Raw genomic sequence first — 6,000 nt, 5'->3', positions numbered from 1 at the left:
TAGAGTCGTGCATATCTAACATGGCTCTCTGGGATGCCGCCATCCATTCCAAACTGTAATTGCACACAGCTTGGACGTATGGATCTAGTCTAGGAGTAGAAGTACCAGGACCATCAGCAGCCCGGGTACTTTCTGCAGCAGCACTGCCTCTAGCATTCTTCGGTCTATAATATTTGGCCACATACCGGTCATCGATAGGTGACGGGATCCTTACCTGACCCCGAGACGAAAGTCTCACCCTTGCCTGAATGCACAAACTCATGATCAAACACGGGAAAGCTAGGGGACAATTAACACGAGCCCCCGACTTTAGCCCGCTCTCGATCACGGACTTCAGCTCATTTGCGATGATCCTCGCCACATCGATCTCGACATTGGTGAGGATAGAATGGACCAAATGTGCCACTGGGATCGGCACTGTAGAGGTGTGGGACTTTGGCTGGATGTTGGTCAAAACCAAGAGCAGTATCAGTTGAGCCATGGGAGTCATGTCCTCCCGGTGATACCTCATTGGAACCCCAGATGGGTTCAGCTCAACAGATTTCCCTGGTAAAAGTAGGGCGGCAGAAATTGCTTCAACATCGCGGTGAAGCCGTAGGTCAGTGTGGTATTGGTCTCTCTCTTCAGCTCCCAGCTGGAGCGGTTCCCCAAGGATTCGGTTGATGACATCCCGATCAAATGCAATTTGACGCTCGGCCACTCTAGATACCCAAGTAAAGGGCTCGTCGTCATCGGGCAGTGCGTTAGCATAAAATTCCCGCACTGTAGCAATGTCGTAATGCTCTAAGGGATTAATCAACCGATCCCATTTCTTCGCGTCAATCAACCCGGCAAAATTTCTGTTAGTGCCTTGTGGGTTGATCAGGAATCGCTTCTCTGGAAGAATTTTCCGCTTCTCCAGAGAAATGTATCTGGCGGCCTGCTTCGGGCCGACAAACTTATCTTGGTCAAACTGGATAGGCACAGTCCGGAAGTAGTCGCTCCCTTTCTTTTCTTAGCCGCTCCAGACCTTGACTCCTTTAGATGATAAATCATTTCACAAAGTCCTCCCAATATGTTTCTCTCGAACACACATTGTGAGTTTTCCCATTTTGATCCATTGTTTCTCTCGAACACAATCTATCAAAATGACAACTTTTTGGTTCAACCTTATGGTGAACAAAATCATTCATTACTATCTCTAGCTAACAAACAAGATTGGATGAAAACCTAGGTCAAGAGTTGGTAAACATCTCTCGATCATAAACCAACACAAAGAGTTTTAAATAGAAACAAAGTTTTCATCATATATTCACCATTAAAGAGTTTACATATGAATATCCTTACATTTACACCCAAAGCTAGTAATCACCTACATCTAACCTTGACAAATGGATGACTTAGCTACTCATTTTCATGGTAGCTTGGTCGACAAGTTTCGGAAGAAGGTTGATCAACATCCAAGTCGGATAATCGAGATTGGATGGGAATCCACCTTCTTTTTGTAGAAGATGGTTACAAGATGAAGAGAAATGAAATCTAGGTCAAAAATATCTCTAGAGCAAAAGCTGGAAAAATAAAGTAAAACTCAGGTATGGTGCTCAAAAGTGGCACTTGCTACTTATAGAGTAGTACTGGGCTGTCATGCTCGCTAGGCGAGCAGAAAGGCTCGCCTAGCGAGGGTCTAATTGTGGCACCAAAGGCACCTGCGCCCAGAGAAAACAGGGTCTGTTGAACTGTCATGTTCGCCTAGCGAACAAACCTTCGCCTAGCGAAGGACACGCTCCAACCTTCGCCCCAGCGAGGTTGAGAGGTTTTGCTACTGGAATGCTCGCTGGGGACTCGCTATAGCTTCGCCTAGCGAGTGAGTGCTGGCTGCGCTTTTCACCAAAACTGAACGAACTCGCTACCACCTTCGCTAGGAGCTCGCCTAGCGAATTTATTGACATTTTACTGGAGCTTTTCGCTAGCAGCTCGCCTAGCGAGCAGGTTGATGAATGCTTGTATTCATTGGTTCCTTTGCCAATTTTCTTGTGTCTTCATTTTCAATTAGTTCATGCCTTTTTCCTGCACAATAACACACAAATCAAAGGCACCAAGCTTGTTTATCAATGTAATGCATTTCATGTAAAACAAATGTGGTTTTGACAATTTTAGCAAGGAAATAGAGTGAAAGATACCCTTAATTGATGGCTCAAATAAGCACTTTTGGGTATCTAACAACTCTCCCCAACTAGATTCTTGCTTGTCCTCAAGTAAAGTATGCCTCTTGAAGGACAAGAGGATTTGCTTTAAGAAAATGGTTTCTCCGAAGTTGGATAAACGGCTCAAACACAAGCGAAATCAGCATATACAAGTTTCCAACGGTTCGAATAAAATAATACACAAGAACTAAAACTTAAATAGCAATGCAAAATATTTATCTATCTACAACAATACTATTCTGAATGAATCATCCTATCTCTCCTCTTCGAATAAGGAATGAAGATTTTACGCGTTTGCAACCGCGGGAATAATCTCACTCTCTAACAAATAATGAAGAAATCAAATAGATTCATACAATGTCTAACAATTATAAATGGTACTGTGGAAGCATAAAGATCACTAAGGGCTTTTCGGTTGAAGCTTGGTTAGATTAACAAACAAGGGTCATTTCTAAGGCCATTGAAACGAAAGTGCCGATGCAAAAGAGACATTCACAGTATTATTCACACATCTCGACTTTGTTTCATTTGTTTCTTATTTGAAACCTTCACAACACATATTCCACAACTCAATTTTTATTTTTCACTATTTTTCTTCCAAGCAAGCATTCATTTTCATTCTTTCTATTTTTGTTCTTTTCTTTCACATCAAATATACAAAACAGATGTTTCTTTTCTATATTTTCTATACATATATTTTTTTATGCTTGCTCGGTTTTTCTTTTCTTTTTCAAGAGTTGTGGTACTTACCGATTCTTTTTCGTTCTCCCCAACTTATTTCTTCCTCACCCTAAGTGAATGCTCTTAACTTTTTACGGCAAAATAATCAAGATTTTCCGGGTTGTAAAAAAAAGATTTTTGAGATCTCGCTTTATTTCAAGCCGAGATTCAACTGTTTAAGCTCAAAGGGGTTAACAAATACTCTCTCTGCTCACAGGTAAGTTGTTTTTGGATGTAGTTGTGCTCAAAAGAAAACAAGTGCCTTGATCATTTCTAATTGCTTCCACAATTTCACAATAATAAAAGACAAAGCATGAATCACATGAATCAACAAAACTTATTAGAATCCAGCATTTAAGTGTACAATGGAGGTTTCCTCACAATTTGTGGTTTTAAGTTCTAGATGAAACATTCATTCAATTATGTTGCAAAAAGACAATATTCAATTTACCAAAAAGAGTAAAGTTCCTAATGCATTCTAAAATTCTAGCCGGAGGTAACCATGTACCTTAGCTTTATTCACTTGTTTATTCTTATCATTGCCATCCAAGCTCGGATGCACCTTCATTGGGTACTTCTTGAGGAGCAACCAATCTAGAAGGTTTGCCACTTAATCACCCAAAATTTATTAAACAAACAAAATTAAAAACATAAATAAATAACATTAACTGAAAATATAAATTTGTTCATGGGGGACAAAACACCCCAATAGTACAACACCAAAGTCAAGATACAAAATCCGAAAATACAAATAGAAATAAACATAAAAACTGAAAAGTACAAAAACTTAACCCTCTAAGGGCTCAGGACTCCTCCTCGCTACCGGCATCAGAACCGGTAGCCTCACCATCAACATCATCATCATCATCATCATCATCATCATCAGCGCCCACCCCCTCACTATACACTGCCGTGTCCACAGGCCAGTTGGCGTTAAGCAGAAACTGCTCACGCGTCATCAAAGCATGAGCACCACTTCCTTGCAGCTGCAACCGCTGCATAGAGTCGTGCATATCTAACATGGCTCTCTGGGATGCCGCCATCCATTCCAAACTGTAATTGCACACAGCTTGGACGTATGGATCTAGTCTAGGAGTAGAAGTACCAGGACCATCAGCAGCCCGGGTACTTTCTGCAGCAGCACTGCCTCTAGCATTCTTCGGTCTATAATATTTGGCCACATACCGGTCATCGATAGGTGACGGGATCCTTACCTGACCCCGAGACGAAAGTCTCACCCTTGCCTGAATGCACAAACTCATGATCAAACACGGGAAAGCTAGGGGACAATTAACACGAGCCCCCGACTTTAGCCCGCTCTCGATCACGGACTTCAGCTCATTTGCGATGATCCTCGCCACATCGATCTCGACATTGGTGAGGATAGAATGGACCAAATGTGCCACTGGGATCGGCACTGTAGAGGTGTGGGACTTTGGCTGGATGTTGGTCAAAACCAAGAGCAGTATCAGTTGAGCCATGGGAGTCATGTCCTCCCGGTGATACCTCATTGGAACCCCAGATGGGTTCAGCTCAACAGATTTCCCTGGTAAAAGTAGGGCGGCAGAAATTGCTTCAACATCGCGGTGAAGCCGTAGGTCAGTGTGGTATTGGTCTCTCTCTTCAGCTCCCAGCTGGAGCGGTTCCCCAAGGATTCGGTTGATGACATCCCGATCAAATGCAATTTGACGCTCGGCCACTCTAGATACCCAAGTAAAGGGCTCGTCGTCATCGGGCAGTGCGTTAGCATAAAATTCCCGCACTGTAGCAATGTCGTAATGCTCTAAGGGATTAATCAACCGATCCCATTTCTTCGCGTCAATCAACCCGGCAAAATTTCTGTTAGTGCCTTGTGGGTTGATCAGGAATCGCTTCTCTGGAAGAATTTTCCGCTTCTCCAGAGAAATGTATCTGGCGGCCTGCTTCGGGCCGACAAACTTATCTTGGTCAAACTGGATAGGCACAGTCCGGGAAGTAGTCGCTCCCTTTCTTTTCTTAGCCGCTCCAGACCTTGACTCCTTTAGATGATAAATCATTTCACAAAGTCCTCCCAATATGTTTCTCTCGAACACACATTGTGAGTTTTCCCATTTTGATCCATTGTTTCTCTCGAACACAATCTATCAAAATGACAACTTTTTGGTTCAACCTTATGGTGAACAAAATCATTCATTACTATCTCTAGCTAACAAACAAGATTGGATGAAAACCTAGGTCAAGAGTTGGTAAACATCTCTCGATCATAAACCAACACAAAGAGTTTTAAATAGAAACAAAGTTTTCATCATATATTCACCATTAAAGAGTTTACATATGAATATCCTTACATTTACACCCAAAGCTAGTAATCACCTACATCTAACCTTGACAAATGGATGACTTAGCTACTCATTTTCATGGTAGCTTGGTCGACAAGTTTCGGAAGAAGGTTGATCAACATCCAAGTCGGATAATCGAGATTGGATGGGAATCCACCTTCTTTTTGTAGAAGATGGTTACAAAATGAAGAGAAATGAAATCTAGGTCAAAAATATCTCTAGAGCAAAAGCTGGAAAAATAAAGTAAAACTCAGGTATGGTGCTCAAAAGTGGCACTTGCTACTTATAGAGTAGTACTGGGCTGTCATGCTCGCTAGGCGAGCAGAAAGGCTCGCCTAGCGAGGGTCTAATTGTGGCACCAAAGGCACCTGCGCCCAGAGAAAACAGGGTCTGTTGAACTGTCATGTTCGCCTAGCGAACAAACCTTCGCCTAGCGAAGGACACGCTCCAACCTTCGCCCCAGCGAGGTTGAGAGGTTTTGCTACTGGAATGCTCGCTGGGGACTCGCTATAGCTTCGCCTAGCGAGTGAGTGTTGGCTGCGCTTTTCACCAAAACTGAACGAACTCGCTACCACCTTCGCTAGGAGCTCGCCTAGCGAATTTATTGACATTTTACTGGAGCTTTTCGCTAGCAGCTCGCCTAGCGAGCAGGTTGATGAATGCTTGTATTCATTGGTTCCTTTGCCAATTTTCTTGTGTCTTCATTTTCAATTAGTTCATGCCTTTTTCCTGCACAATAACACACAAATCAAAGGCACCAAGCTTGTTTATCAATGTAA

Source organism: Lathyrus oleraceus, chromosome 2, assembly GCF_024323335.1.
Source record: "Lathyrus oleraceus cultivar Zhongwan6 chromosome 2, CAAS_Psat_ZW6_1.0, whole genome shotgun sequence".
NCBI classification, from domain to species: Eukaryota; Viridiplantae; Streptophyta; class Magnoliopsida; order Fabales; family Fabaceae; genus Lathyrus; species Lathyrus oleraceus.
The sequence above is the reverse complement of the archived record's forward strand: the minus strand, read 5'-3'. Positions refer to the sequence as shown.